The following is a 16,988-nucleotide window of genomic DNA, read 5'->3' as shown; positions in this document are numbered from 1 at the left end:
AACAATAGCATAGCATGCACGGATCAACTACAACATGATCGGCAAAATTGCAAACAAGTTGACAATCTGCCCAGATTCACAAAGTAGCAAAAGTAGAGCTCGATTGACTCAAGCTAGGGTGCTCCATAATTGCAGACAAAGACATGGATGGAAAGAGAACTACAAGATTAACAAAACATCCTTACCGATCATCCTCAAAAGAGGCACGGATCACTAGGAAACAACATGAACATATGGCAATATGAGATAAACAGCTCAAGGACTTGGTGGAAATGCTAAGTCCCTGAAATCAGGATTACCAAGAGCACCACATTGCAAGCTTGTGCTAGTCACCACACACATACCAAAAATACATGGGTTGCACCTCTGGAAAGATGACAAAACCCTTAACAAAACATATGTAGAACTCATGGGCATAGCATGCACAGAATAATCATGGCAAAAATGACAATAAGCTAAATGAAGCAGCAGATCTGACAAATATCTCAAGTAGCCCTCTTCTAAGAGCATTTCGGGCATCAAGATGAACTCAAATGAAAAATGATGCAATGGAATGAAATGATGTACTCTCTGAGATGAACATTTAGATATGCTATATGCCCAAAACGGAGCTACGGATGCAAATATACGAGGCTATGAACATGAGCAAAAAAATTAGGGACTTAGGGAAAAGAACGGGGTCAACCCTAAAATTTGGATCTGGATCTGGGAACACGTTTCCCGAGGTTCGACGCCGTAGCCAAAAGGTTCTTGCATTTCCTGTCATATCTTGGATTTCCACGTTGAGGCCAGGTTCTTGCATTTCCTGTCATATCTTGCATATGCATCCCGCATCGCATCCCGCCTAGCATATCATCCTTGCATCATCTTGTTTGATCCTTGCACGTGGTTGATTGTGTCCTTGTTGCTTGTTTGTCTTGTTTGGGTAGAGCCGGGGGACGAGTTCGCTAACGAGGAGCCCGTTGAGTTCGCTTTCGAGGGTCCAGTCAACTTTGACAACTGTGCAGGCAAGATTGCTCGCTCTTTTGCTATGCCAATGCTACGATGCCTACCACTTGCTTTCAAGCCTCCCAAATTGCCATGTCAAACCTCTAACCCACCATGTCCTAGCAAACCGTTGATTGGCTATGTTACCGCTTTGCTCAGCCCCTCTTATAGCGTTGCTAGTTGCAGGTGAAGATTGGAGGCCATTCCTTGTTGGAACTTTTATTTACTTGTTGGGATATCATTATATTATCATGTTATCTTAATGCATCAATATACTTGGTAAAGGGTGGAAGGCTCGGCCTCTCGCCTAGTGTTTTGTTCCACTCTTGCCGCCCTAGTTTCCGTCATATCGGTGTTATGTTCTCGGATTTTTGCGTTCCTTACACGGTTGGGTTATAATGGGAACCCCTTGATAGTTCGCCTTGATTAAAGATTTTCCAGCAATGCCCAACCTTGGTTTTACCATTTGCCACCTAGCCTCTTTTCCCTTGGGTTTCCGGAGCCCGAGGGTCATCTTATTTAACCCCCCCCCCCCCCGGGCCAGTGCTCCTCTGAGTGTTAGTCCGAACCAAGCAGCCTGCGGGGCCACCTCGGGGAAACTCGAGGGTTGGTTTTACTCGTAGCTTGACCTATCTGAGTGTGCCCTGAGAACGAGATATGTGCAGCTCCTATCGGGATTTGTCGGCACATTCGGGCGGTGTTGCTGGTCTTGTTTTAACCTGTCGAAGTGTCTTGAAGAATCGAGATATCGAGTCTGATTGGAACGTCTTGGGAGGAGGTCTATTCCTTCTTTGACCATGAGATCTTGTCATGGGCTAAGTTGGGACTCCCCTGCAGGGATTTGAACTTTCGAAAGCCGTGCCCGCGGTTATGGGCAGATGGGAATTTGTTAATGTCCGGTTGTAGATAACTTTAACCTTAACTTAATTAAAATGAATCAACTGAGTGTGTTACCATGATGGTCTCTTCTCGGCGGAGTCCGGGAAGTGGACACGGTGTTGGAGTAATGCTTGTGCAGGTTGTTCTCTAGTTTCTCGCTCGCGCTTCGCCTTCTTTTCTCGCTCTCTCTTTTGCGAACAGGTTAGCCACCATATATGCTAGTCGCTTGCTGCAGCTCCACATATTGACCTTGCCTTACCTATAAGCTTAAATAGTCTTGATCGCGAGGGTGCGAGATTGCTGAGTCCCTTTGGCTCACAGATTACTATTACACCAGATGCAGGGCCTGATGATTCCGCTCCAGGAGACGCGTTTGAGCTCAAGTGGGAGTTCGACAAGGACTCTCAATGTTACTATGTTTCTTTTCCTGATGATCAGTAGTGGTGCCCACTTGGGGTGATCAGGACCGTGTCGCATGTTGGGTTATCTTTTATTTTGGCGCCGTAGTCGGGCCATGAGTGTGTGGATGATGTAATGTTATTTATGTACTTGATTGACGTGGCGAGTGTAAGCCAACTATGTTATCTCCCCTTTTAATATCTATATTACATGGGATGTTGTGAAGATTACCTAACTTGCGACATATGCCTTCAATGCGATTATGCCTCTAAGTCGTGCCTCGACACGTGGGAGATATAGTCGCATCGAGGGTGTTACAAGGGAGAATAGAACCCGGAAGTTAAGCGTGCTCAGGTTGGGGTAGTGAGAGGATGGGTGACCGTTCGAGAAGTTAGATGATTTGGAATGATGAGGGGTGATTAGAGATTAGAGGTTAAATTGAGCAGTGATGATGGCTGATTAGAGATTAGAGGTTAAAATAATTCAGAAATTTGAAAATTCGGGAAAAAAATTCAAAAAAATTTCAAAAAATCATAAAATTTCCATTAGTACCGGTTGGTGGCACCAACTAGGACTAAAGGTGGACCTCCACGCAGTGGCCACGTGGAGGGCCTTTAGTCCCGGTTCGTATAAGAACCGGGACTAAAGGGGGGCCTTTAGTAACGACCCTTTAGTCTCGGTTCCAGAACCGGGACTAAAGGCTCTTATGAACCAGGACAAATGGCCCTTTTTCTACTAGTGTACGTGGGTGGAACCACCTATCCCTTCAGCCCCCACATCCGAACAGTATCACAAGTGATGTAGCAATATAGTAGTATATAGTATATATCCATGATCACGTCCCGAAGTGATCATGACCCAGTAGTATAGCATGGCAAACGGACTAGAATGTAGGGCCACTGATGAAGTACTAGCATCCTATACTAAGCATTAGGATGGCAGGTAAAGGTATCAACAATTGTGGCATCAATGACAGGCTATGCAACAGAATACGAGCTATCGAATCAACAACAGTAACAAACCTAATGGAAGAATAAGGAAGAAGAGAGTGGCGATATCTGGTTGATCAAAGGGGGTTTGCTTGCCTGGAAGCTCTGTTGCACAGGAAGAAGGGTCGTCGTAACGTAGTCGCACTCAATGGCATTAGCGCCGATCTCGGGGTCTAACGGAGAAGAAGAGGGGGAAGAAACAGTAAATACGGAGCAAACAAAGTATCACAAAATATAACAAGGCAATACACGGTGCCAGGGAGTGATCTAACGCAGGGATAGGTGATACCGGCAAAGGGGGAAAACATCTGGGAAAGTATTCCCGGTGTTTGACGTTTTGGGGTAGATGAAACGGAGGTGGATTGTTGCATGTTCGCTATGCTAGGGACGTGCGGCGGACAAACGGACTATGTACTCAAATTCGTCTCGTCGATCTGAGCAACTTTCATGTATAAAGTGTTTTCATCCGAGCTATGGTTTATTTTATATGAATTTCCAAAATTTTAATGAATTTCTAGAATTATAATTTCGAAATAAAATGGGTAAAATGCTATGGGTGCACAGAGAGTGTGCCCAGAAGTTCACCTATGCGGTTGACTGGTGGGGTCTAGTTGACTGCCCAGTCAGAAGTCAACATGGACTAGTTGACTAGTCAATGGGCCTGCTGGGACCCACATGTCATGCACTAAATGTCCAACAGTATTTAAACTAACCTAATTATGTTTAATTAGGATGCGGGCCCGAGCTGTCAGTGACTCAGTTAATCTTAATCTAAACTAAACACTAAAGTGTTCTGGCCCACATGTTAGTGAAATGGGGAATAATTGATTTTGAGGATGATAATCAACCTTGCATTAGTGTACACTCCTCACAACAGTACTGATAACTCAAGTCTGTATCAGTATAAAATCCTCACAGCAGTAATGATCAGCAGCAGGATAAGTCAGGTACAAGATCAACGGTATATTTTCAGTCAAAGGTATGGAGCATATACAAAATTTAAATGCATGATATTTGAAATATAGTATCATCCGAAATAAAGTCAGCATGTGATATGCTCAAGGAAGACAGTCAAACAAATTTTCTCATGCAAATATTCAGCCACAGAATATTATGGGCGTGTGTGTAGATTTCAGTCTGCTTTGGATGTAAGAAACTCAGTCTTCGTCCACATGTTATCGGAAGAAATTTATGATGCAAGGCTCCTCAATTTTCCTCAGCATGATATCTGAACAATTTCCGATCCAAGATACCCAGTCTTACACAGCAAGATATCTCGATAAAAGCTTCTGACAGATGAAAATGAATCTTTCTCAACAAGCAACCTGAGGAGAAACTTCTCAAGTACGGAACTCAGGCTTCTCCAGCACAATAACCAGGTCAAGCTTCTTGCGTAAGCTATCAAGGCTTCTTCTGCATGTACCCAGACAAAAGCTTCGAGCAGAAGCTAACAAGCCTTCCTCGGCAAGCTACACGAATGGCTTTTCGCTACATTTCAAGGATCAGATTTACAATAATTTTGTCAGAGGTACAATGCAGTCAAAACATATGCCTACCGCAAGGATTGAGTGTTCGGTGGCATATTCTTCTTACATATATGGTGGGCATGCATCCCCAACCATATCAGTCACTCATACGAGGTACGACAAGGATCCAACAGATATACCTAAAGGAAAGTACGAATCCCACAGCCTCATGAATCACGCAAATGAAGATAAACAGATATACATTTCATATAATACAAGGATCGACAAGATCTGGAGATGACATCACAGGATCAATAGCCTTGACAATGGTCATCAAGGTCATTATTCCCGCAACTAGCAAGGAGATGTCCTAAACCCTTGTCACCTTCTTGTATGATTGGTCTCAGCAATGAGCTACGTATAGCTATAAACCCCGGGTATATATCATATGTGTGCAGACCCAGGTCAGAATACAAGGACAAGAAGTAATGTCAAAAATATTGCACTAATTACATCCCTGGTCATATAAAGAATCAAGGACAGGTGTGGCCAAAGTTATTTCAGTAAGGTATCTTAATAAACAAAATCATGATCGTTAAAGGATGAGATTGACAACAAAGGTATGATGATTTTTGTGCGACCATCAGGGTCTGGATACCCAAATCAGTTGGAGGGCATAATTTACATATGGATCCACAAAGACATACTCTCAGCCGCCTACTCTGTTTTACAAGGATTTCATATCCCGTTGACCTGCTTGGAATGGTTAGTGTGGAAAATCCAATTGGGTATACCGACAAAATGGGTAAATCAAAAGCCGAACAATCAGCTCAGACCCGATATACTCACTGAGGAAATCAAGTACATGGTCAGTCTGTTAGAAAAAAAGCATTTGTCCGTCAGCCCCCCTAGCAGGCCAGTCTCAAGATGTAAATATTTGGGGTATGACACAGCTATAACTCCATACACCGTTATATTGCTCCTGACAAAAGGCAGTCAAATCTTTGGTACATATCTCACGCTTGAGACAAAGAAATAAATCAAAATCAGTACCACCTATGAGTAGTCAGATCTCATCAGAAGATGGCCATGATTAATTCTCAGCATTTATTGAAACCAAAAGGCCTGCATTTAATTGAAGCACCCCATGACAGAAGTAAAAAAAAGGTTTTCATGGCCAAAAGAAAACTTATGCTCAGATCCATTGGATATCACCACAGGTATTGAAAATCAACGTTAGTAAAAGGAATTGGTATATGAGCAAAACTCTGACAGATTTGGGAAAAGGTGAAGCAAACCACCCCCGAGTAAAGATAATCAAATCATATAAAATTCTTGGGGGAACAATAAATAAAGGAAAGAGGATACCCAAGCTGGAAACGGTGTCCTCAAGTCATACTTGTTCCCTGAGCAACTAAATCTCGAGGACGAGATTTCTTTAAGGGGGTAAGAGTTGTAACAGCCTGGTTTTTGGCCTTTTCTTTTTCTTTTTGATTTATTGGTTTTGTTGTATTTTTCTTTTTGGAGTGGCTCTGTGGCCTTGTCACCTAGGAAATCATCTTCATTTCCTCTCCCAAGTGGCTCATCATCCTAAAAACTTTGCCAAGGTCATGTCACTCCACTCCTTGACCAAACCCTAATTTCTTTTTCTCAGGAATATTCCTTTTTTCTATAAAAGGAATAACCCTATCTGCCCTAGGTTGTGAAGCAACCTATATTTCTGTCACTCCCAAAAATCACAATTAATTCTCAAAATTTCTTTGGGTCATACATTGCTCAAATATGCCCAAACTTTCCTGTCCTAGCCCCAGAATAATTCCCCAATAATTATTCTTCATTTCTGTTCAGGGGGCACTTCGTGAAGGAAGTGCCACCTATCCTTTCCTCGTTGCTCCCAAATCTTTTGGGCATTCTTATGTCAAATCATTGCCCCATGACAAAATTCAACTTTATTTGCCTAGCCAATCTTCCTCGGCAATTTTTCAAACTTTCTGTCAGACAGAAGGCATTGTGAAGGAAGTACTAGCTAGGAGTTTCCAAATGAGTTGAAATTTTGCACACTCCTCAAATTGCAGCTCCCTCCCTTGATCTATGTGAGCACATGATCAAATCTTTGCCTCTATCAATATTTTCAGGTTATGAAGCAAGTACATTTTATATTGCTTCATTTTGTCTGACAATTTACCAGAGCATTCTCCTACCCATAAAACCTCTCTCCACCAAATTTGGGACCAATTCATAAAGCAAATATTCCTCTAGAATTTTTGCAAGTTTCTATCCAGAGGAGATGTTTGTGAAGCAAGTACCACTTTGGCTTGTCCAATTGGTATGAAATATTTACAGCATCTTACTATGACCATATCACTAAGTCTTGCCAAATTTCATCTCAGTTTGACACTCCAGGTGAGTGCAACTTCCTGATCTAGTTTCTGGACCATAATGTGAGTTACAAAGCAACTATATTAGTTTGTGCTCCATTATGCTCCAAAACCTCCAGGATTATAGTCCTTCCTAAGCTAATAACCGCAGACAAACCTTTTGGACTCAACCAAGTTACTACGGAACAACAGTACATGTTCAAGTTTATTGCAGTAAACTTCAGAGGTAGATTACCATTTAACCAAAGCGATTTTCACCAAGCTACCACCTTAGTTACAACCTCCCCAGGAAGGACAAACCCCTAGACATTGTTTGGATGGCCGTGTGGCACTGTGTGCACCAGTGCGTGCGGTGACCACGAGCTCTCACATGCCATGGATGCGAGCTGGATGGTTTCTTGCTCGGGCCCCTCCTCCTCTCGTCGTCTTCGCGCCCATGAACATGTCTCACAGTTTTACCGCGTCGTCGCCGTCCTCCTGGACCCATCTGTCGGTGTTCTGGGAACGGGGGTCCCCAGACTTGCCTGCCTGCGGCCTGCGGCGTGGCTCAGGCAGGGGCCCAGCGCGGCCCATCTTCATCAGCCCAAGCTCAAGACCCTCGCAAGGGGCCAAGCCTCGTGGGGCGGACGACAGGAAGCTTCCTTAGAGGAAGCCTCATCAGGCAGGCTCGCGAGGAGGCGTAGAGATCAATGCAGGAGTACCTCGCGAGGATCCCATGACGCAAGCCATGACGATCGAGACCAGGCAGGCGCCAGGCGGGCGCCGACCTGTGCAGTGTCCTTGTTTCCCCTTTGGTGCAAAGGGAGCAAGCACAGGCCAAGGTATCAGGAAAAGGTTGCCATTCCGGTGCAACGAGACCAAGGCCAGCCGGACGGTGGTCACCGTGGAGCCCAAGATGGCGTCATCACCAGTGCTTTTGGCAGCCGAAGACCACCTTTGGTCAGGATAACTTGTACCATATGCTCCCCTTCAAAATGGCCAAGTGTTGGCGCCCTTCCCGCTCATTATTTGGGGAGAGGCCCAGGCCCTCTATAAATAGAGCTAGCCTCCACAAAGGAGAGGGAGACCTGGGAGAGCCCTAGCAGAGAGAAAGAGAACCCAGTAGAGACTAAGTAGAACACACCGCACCAGCTCAAGAACACCCCTCGCGAGGCTGTTCTTCCCTTGTATTGTTCATCATCAGCCCAGAGGCAATCCACCACACCACACACTGGAGTAGGGTATTACACCACAACGGGGGCCCAGACCAGTATAAACCCCGTGTCTCTTGTCTTGTTCATCATTTTCATCTTACTTCGCATGAGAGGATCAGACGCAGATCGGTAGGGGAGAGATCTCCGCGCGCACCCCAGTGTTCGAACCTCAAGGGTCTGCCGGAACCCGAAATCCGACACCATCTCCCCCTCCGTAAGCCCCTCCGTCAGTGTTCGTCGTCGCGCATCCATGGGTGCACTATGGCCGACCGAGCATTCAAGGCGTTTGGTTTCTTTCTCCTCCGCGCCCTCGGCCCCTCCTTCCCTGTGCACCTCTATAGCTCGTCCGCACCCCCCTCATCGCATTCCGGCGCCTCCCATTGATCGATGAGCGTCGCCAGAGATTTGGCCGGGCTCGAGCGGTGGAAACCGGCTCGGCACCTCGCCCCGCGCCTATTTAAGCAGCCCCGTACCGCGTCTCTCCTCATCCTCGACCTCACCCTCCTCCTAGACCCTGCCCCAGCCTCTCAAACAAGCTCCAGAAGCCCTCTTCACCTCTGTTGGCCGCCGCCCCTACCCTCCTAAGTTCGAGCAAGGCCGGGCCCCATTCTCTTTTCCACCACCAGTAGCCTCCCCATTCCCCTGGAGCCGCCCCAGCGCTTCTCCTCCTCCTTTGGTGGTTGTTGGCCGCGAACCCCGCCGGTGCCCGTCACCACCATCCGCCATGTCCTCACTCCCTATTGCCTCGGTCCTCTCCGGAGCCCGTCCTCTCCGCAGACGGGTGCGGCTACTCCTGCTGAGCTCGCCCATAGGTCGAGCGAGGCGGGGGATGGCCGGAGCCAGCCGGACGAGCCCCCGCGCCGGTGACCTCCCTCTGCTCCGCGGGCCCATTGGGAGATAAGAAGGAGAGGCCGGGAGGAGGGTGTTGACATCGCGTGGGTCCCGCGGGCCCCACAGGTCAGCCTCTAGACGTTGACCCCGCCCCGCCAAGTCAGATAAGTGGAGACGTATTAACAAGAATATGTTTTCTATTTTTGAAAGCGTGTTTCCATTCTTCTTCAGCCCAGAATGCGTTTTCAGTTCATTGAAAGCGTATTTCGCTGATTGCGCTTTCTGTTTTTCTGTCCAGGCCCAGATTGTGAAGTTTTTTCTTTACAAAGAGGTCCCTGGCTGGAAAACTATCACAACTTTTTACCCATAGCTCCAAATCAGGTGAATCCAAAGCCTACTTCTTCGTTTCGTCGAGACTGTTCTGATGGCACCATCGTCACCATGTTTTAACATTCTGAAAATGATCATTTTCCCCTTCTCTTATTCTGGCCCTCCGAGAGAGTACGTTTTCCGTCGATTCTTTCTGCGAGTTTCTCGCACTTTCTCCCAGTGATTTCTTCCACCCCAGGCAAGCCACACCCTCCATTTGCATGATTGCAATGCAGTGACATGGTTTATTTATTTGAACTTGTTTAAAATATTGCATTAGCTATGTATGTTTTGTTCATCACATTTCTTGGAGTATCGTTTTGGATCTTGATATTGCCATGATATTGCTTGGAGCTCTAGGACTTATATTTTGATGATTATGTGGATGACATGTGCCTTTGGATTCTAGTGGCTATTATGATTATTTTCATGATGGTATCTGGTATTATTTTTGGAGTATTACTTTGGATATCATGATTCCTTTTGGATTGTTAGTGGCTAGTGTTATTTTCATCACAATGCTAGATGATATTATGTTTTCGAGTATGATGTTGGAGATGATGCTTGCATGTGGGTCATAGCTGGATAGTTAGTTCTTGATATTTGAGTAGTAGTATTATCGTTCTTGGATTCACCATGATAGTAGTGTTATACTGTCCTCGGAGTATTTTGGTAAGACGATATTAAGCTTTGGCTTATTTGTTAGGTATTGCTATGACTTGGATTATAGGTTGATAGATGATATCGGAGTATCATCATTAATATTATATTTTGGGGATAAATTCCGTCATTAAGTCGGTCAGGTGCCATCGAACCGGGCTTTTTCTAGTGCAACCACATTTGCCTTTTATGGGAAGGCCCTAGTGCGGTCTATTGTCGTGCCTCTCGCCAGTGCCTCCAACAAGGGAAGGTTATGGGCGTGCGGTACCCTGTCCCGGTAAGCAGACATAACCTTGTGTGCCCATTAGGGCTGGAAAAAAAGCTCGAAGCTCGTGAGCTAAACAAGTAGCTCATGACTCGGCTCGAATCGACTCGAACTCGAAGAATAATGAGCCGAGCCGAGCTTTAGTTTAAGATCGTTTATAGACCAAGTTAAACGAGCCAATCTCACGAGTACTCGTGTAACTCGTTATGCTCGGTACAAAAGATCAGCCACTCCCAATATAAAAAAAAGATCAACCACTCAGCACCCTATGTCCTTGAAGGCCCAACCGCCTAGGAGACTCATGCGTTACAAGGAAATTACTATTGTTTAGTAATATATATGTTTAATATATACATAATAATTTTTATAATATTTGAGGGTTTTATGTTCATATGTTTAACGATCTTAACAAGTTAAACGAGCTAGCTCACGAGTTATACGAGCCAAGCCAATCTTGGATTTGAGCTCATTAATAATAACGAGTCGAGTCGAGCTAGCTCGTTAACGAAACGAGCTCTAGCGAGTCGAGTCGAGCTGGCTCGACTCGGCTTGAATTCTAGCCCTAGTGCCCGTAGTTGTTGTTAGGCGCCTTTTTGTCCCCGTTTCGGAACATTTTGTTTTGCCATGACGGTGGTCATTGGTGCCTTTGGTAGGCACGGGGCCACCCAGGACTGAACCCAAAGGGGGTGTTAGTCGGAGTGGCTGGGAGAGTGTCACGGCAGTAGATTGGTTTTGTCAGAATGTTGTTGGTCCACCCGAATGGGAGTGCGAGGCCATGGATTCCGTGGTGTGGGTAAAGTGCGCTACCTCTGCAGAGTGTGTTTGTTTAAACTACCGATAGCCGCGTCCTCGGTCATGGGGATGGGTTCGTACTAGGTCACACCGTTCGATCAACACTCACATGACGGAATGCCTTATATGTGATTTATAGGTTGATATTTTGAGCAGTACAGATTGGCAGGATGTTAATGATGATGTTGGAGACCAAGTATTGGTCATGGTAGTGATCACCGGAAAGATCACCGTTTGAGACCAAGTGTTGGTCATGGTTGTGATCGCCGGAAGGATCATCGTTTGGTTACAAGGTAACCCGATCCAAGACCACGAGGTTGGTCCATTTGTCATCCGTGAATGATCCCCGTTTGGTTTTGATCACGAGGTGATCGAGATGGTGATTTATGGAGATCCGAGATGGTGATTTATTAGTATTGTATCAGTTTCATACCATGCTTAGTAGTTGTTTCATCATGGTAGTTGTTAATTAATTAACATGTTAATGCTATGTCATTGTTTTGCCTTGATGTTTATGGTTGTTGTGAGCTTGCAAGTAAATGTACTGACCTAGCGTGTCATGCCAGATTGTAGGTGATGCCATGATTGCTTGATTGCTTGTCAAGGTTGCCGTGCGTGCGAGCTAGATTGTGTCCCAGCCAGAGTCCCTGCGGAGTGGAGTTCACCACCTTCGTCGTTGTTCCGCTGCTAGAAGATTTCCGCTGCTATGAGTTGTTCCGCTGCTAGCATAGAGCAAGTGTAGTATCGCAGGTGTAGTGTCGCCATGCTGATGTGAACCTTTGTAACATCAGGACTTCGTATTTATCCTTTGTAATAAGAGCCAATTTGTTCTATGTCAAGCAGTGCCGTATTCCAGAACACATCATCTCGATCTCTGTGGTGGAATACGGGGCATTCCGGTTTCTCTAAGCCGGGGTGCTACAGAAAAAGAAAAGAAAAAGAAAAATAAATAAAAGAAAAAAGGAAAAGAGAAAAAAAGAAACAAAGAGAGAAGGGGTATTGCTAGTATCCTTTACCACACTTGTGCTTCAAAGTAGCACCATGTTTTTCATATGGAGAGTCTCCTATGTTGTCTTCAATGTATCTATAATTTTTTATTGTTCCATGCTGTTATATTATCAATCTTGGATGTTTTATAATAATTTTATAGTCATTTTATATCATTTTTGGTACTAACCTATTGACATAGTGCCAAGTGCCAGTTCCTGTTTTTCCGTGTTTTTTACAGCGCAGAAAATCAATATCAAACGGAGTGAAAATGCCATGAAACTTTACAGAGATTTTTGATAGACCAGAAGGAACATGTTGGGCCCTGGTTGCACCTGGGGGGAGTCCCGACGAGGGGACAACCCACCAGGGCGTGCCAGGAGGCCCAGGCGCGCCCTGGTGGGTTGTGCCCACCTCGGGTGCCCCCCGGACCGCCTCTTTGCTCTATAAATACCCAAATATTCCCAAAACCCTAGGGCAGTCGATGAAATATTCATCCAGCTGCTGCAGAGTCCAGAACCACCAGATCTAATCTAGACACCATGTCGGATGGGGTTCACTACCTCCATTGTTGCCTCTATGATGATGCATGAGTAGTTCTTTGTAGACCTTCGGGGCCGTAATTAGTAGCTAGATGGCTTCATCTCTCTCTCTCTTGATTCACAATACAATGGTCTCTTGGAGATCCATATGATGTAACTCTTTTTGCGGTGTGTTTGTTGGGATCTGATGAACTTTGAGTTTATGATCAGTCATATCTTTTTATATCCATGAAAGTTATTTGAGTTTCTTTAATATCTTCTATGCATGATCTCTTATAGCCTCGTATTTCTTCTTCGATCTTTGGGTTTTGTTTGGCCAACTTGATCTATTTATCTTGCAATGGGAAGAGGTGCCCGGTAGTGGGTTCAATCTTATGGTGCTTGATCCTAGTGACAGAAAGGGAACCGACACGTATGTATCGTTGCTACTAAGGATTAAAAGACGGGATCTATATCTATGCAATAGATACACGGATCTTGTCTACATCATGACATCGTTCTTATTGCATTACTCCGGTTTTCCATGAACTTAATACACTAGATGCATGCTGGATAGTGGTCGATGTGTGGAGTAATAGTAGTAGATCTAGGCAGGAGTCGGTCTACTAATCTTGGACGTGATGCCTTTGTAGTGATCATTGCTTGGATATCATCATAATTATTTGAGGTTCTATCAATTGCCCAACAGTAATTTATTTACCCACCATTTGTTATCTTTCTCGAGAGAAGCGACTAGCGAAACCTACGGCCCCCGGGTCTTTCTCATATATTTGCTTGCGATATACTTTTCCTTTGCATTTTTATTCAGATCTATTATACCAAAAATACAAAAATACTTTGCTGCACTTTATTTTATTTGCGATCTATTATATCAATCTATTACAATCTATTGCATCGTTACCCGAAAGGGATTGACAACCCCTTTAACACGTCCGGTTAAGAGGTGTTGTTATTTGTGTGCAGGTGTTGTTTACGTTGTGTTTCTTGGTTCTCCTACTAGTTCGATAACCTTGCACTACAAAAAAAAGACACATCCGTGACATTTTGGGCCGAAAGAAATTTTTTTCTGTCATACATATGACACTTCTATGACGATAATTGTGACAAAACCCGGTATCATCATAGATGTGGTGGGCTCCTACTTCTATGACAAAAAATCATGATAGAAAATGGGCTTTTCGTCCTAGGCGGGCCGGAGACGCAGCTGCATGACATTCTTTGGGCCATCCATGAAGGAAAAAACCATGGTAGAAGTGAGTGCGAGGCAAATTTCGGGGAGTTCCCGGTTACGGTGGGAGGTCGGGGGCCGAGCGATGCGCGCTTCTCTTGTACACGTACGCGCGTGTGTGTGGGGCGTTGGCTCTAACTGAACCCGAGCGAGGCATTGGGCTCTAACTGAACCCGAGCGATAGCACTGCAGGCTAGGCGTTACTGAACCCGAGCGATCAATCGATGGTTGTTAACTGAACCCGATTGAGCGATTCCTTCGCTACTGCTGCTAACTGAAGCCACTCGATGCTGCCTCTAGATGAACAGTGAGCGTTGCGGGGGGTGGGGGTTGGATGAACAGTTCCCGGTGGGGTGGATGAACAGGACCCCGTGGTGTTGCCTCTGGATGAACAGGACCCCGATCGATCGAGCCGGTTGGGGCTGGATGAACAGGACCCCGTGGAGGGCTAGATGAACAGGACCACCCCGTGGAGGGTAGGATGAACAGTAGACGGTGGAGGGCAGGATGAACAGTAGCCCGTGGAGGGGTGGTTGAACAGGAGCCCGTGGAGAGGGTTGGTTGAACAGTAGCCGGTGGAGTAGCGCGCGGTGGAGGCTAGATGAACAGGAGCCCGTGGATGAACAGTCGCAGGTGGAGGCTGGAGGAGGTCGATGGTGGATGAATAGTAGCTCGTGGAGGCTGGAGGGGGTAGATGGTGGAGATGAACAGTATCCCGTGGAGTCCCGTTTTGCGGTACGCCACACCCCTCCCGATGAACAGGACCCCTGTTTCGACCGTAGCGCTCCAACACAAGTCCGTTTTGTGGTACGCCACACCCCTCCCGATCAACAGGACCCCCGTTTCGACCGTAGGAGGTCCGTTTCCTCCATTTTGCGGTACGCCAGACCCCTCCCAATGAACAGGATCCCGTTTCGAACGTGGCCGGTCGAACACAAGGTCGTTTCCTCCGTTCTGCGGTACGCCATGCCTCGTTTCCATCGCCTGTTCCGTCCAAGCCCTCCCGATGAACACGACGCATTCCGTTGCCTCCCCATGAACACGACGCATTCCGTTGCCTCCCATGAACACGACGACGATGCTGTTTCTCTGTTCCGACCCAGCCATGTACACGAGCCCTGGTACGTATGCGCGAGTAGACATTCGAGACCCCACCCATATGTACACATACGTGGCCATATTTTCTTTCTTGCACCCTGGCTGCTGTACGTACGTGTACATGCTACGTGCGTGCCTCTACTACGACACATGTGCGCCTCTACATCGACCAGTATATATGTACGTACACGTTCACAACCAGAATGACAACGCTACGTATGCTTCGACCAGGTGGGTCCCGACTATCAGGCACTTCCTTGCGTGCAAAGATGTAGCTGGTGGGTCCCAGCAGTCAGGGGCAAACGTTTTTTTCGCGAAATACGGTGGCCCGTCCGGTTGGTCCCCGCCGTCAGGTGGAGGAATAATTATTTTGCGCGTAATAAGGAGGCACTTCCTTGCTGCGGCCGTGGACCCAGCTGTCAGCGTCTCCACGCACAGTACTCTTCCGATGGAAGTCGGTCGTTGACCACATTGACCACGCCGCACCGAGAGCACCACGGAGGTGGATGACAGCGAGGCCTACGAAGGGGACGATGCAGAGCCGGGGAAGACGCGGCAGTGGAAGCCCGCGCGGAGAGGAGTACGAGGGTTCACTGGTTCGGCTGTGGTGTGAGGCTGCCGTCGTCGCAGGGCCTAGCCAGCGGTGGGAATAGTAGGGGGAGATGAGGCCTCCACGGCAGCACAGCCGGCCACGGGAGGCAGGAGCATGCGGCACGACCGGCGCTGCTTTAGGCGGCTGGAGCAAGAAGACCAGAGGTTGAAGAAGCACTACGGCCGTTGGATGGACATCGTATGGTCATTGGAGCTAGAATCGTTCATATTGACTAAGTTGACAAAGCCCTTCGTCCCTGTCAACTTAGTAGGCCCACAAGTCAGCCTCCCGCCAAGGTGGGTCCCAGCTAGCCGGGGGAGTATTCATTTTTTTTGTGCGTAATAAGGAGGCACTTCTATTGGGTCCGAGATGACAGCGGGGGGAACGTTTTTTTGTGAAATACGGTGGCCCGTCCGGTGGGTCCCAGCAGTCAGGGGGAAACGATTTTTTCACAAAATATTGGTGGCCTGTCCGGTGGGTCCCCGCTATCAGGTGGAGGAATAATTATTTTCCGCGTAATAAGGAGGCACTTCCTTGTGGCTGCCGTGGACCCAGCTGTCAGCCTCTCCATGTACAGTACTCTTCCGATGGAAGTTGGTCATTGACCACATTGACCACGCCGCGCCAAGAGCACCACGGCGTTGGACGACGGCGAGGCATAGGAAGGGGACGACGCGGAGCCGGGGAAGATGCGACAGTGGATGCCCACGCGGAGAGGAGTACGAGCGTTCACCGGTTCGGCTGCGGTGTGAGGCTGCCGTCGCCGCAGAATAACAGGGGGTGTGGGCGAGTAGAGGGATGCACTGGCCAGCGGTGGGAGTAGTAGGGGCGCTGAGGCCTGCGCGGCAGCACAGCCGGCCACGGGAGGTGGGAGTAGGCGGTCCCGCCGGCGCTGCTTTGGCGGCTGGAGCAAGAAAATCAGAGATTGAAGAAACACGACGACCGTTGGATTGACATCCAACGGGTACATCTACTAGATCCGTTTGTTGATGTATATAATAACTAAAAAAGTCTTGCATATGTGTCAACTAAACAGGCCCACAAGTCAGACCACTCCCTCTTTTTTTTAATAATTTATATATAGCTCATGGCAACTTCTTATGCAATTTATTGCAGTCGTTTTTTTGGTTGGACAGGGCCAATTTCGCATATTTCTGTGGGTTCCAAACTATTTTTAATACTGAAATGTCTAGCCAGATTTAAAGTACTTTGAAGATATATTTAAATTAGGTTAATGCCCACTGCAATAGGAATCTGAAAATGTAATAAAATTCAGAAATTATAAAGTAATTGCCAATTTTTCATCTGTTTTTATATTTACAACCCATTTCAT

Source organism: Triticum urartu, chromosome 7A (assembly GCF_056163025.1).
Source record: "Triticum urartu cultivar PI428250 chromosome 7A, HENAU_Tu73, whole genome shotgun sequence".
NCBI classification, from domain to species: domain Eukaryota; kingdom Viridiplantae; phylum Streptophyta; class Magnoliopsida; order Poales; family Poaceae; genus Triticum; species Triticum urartu.
The sequence above is the reverse complement of the archived record's forward strand: the minus strand, read 5'-3'. Positions refer to the sequence as shown.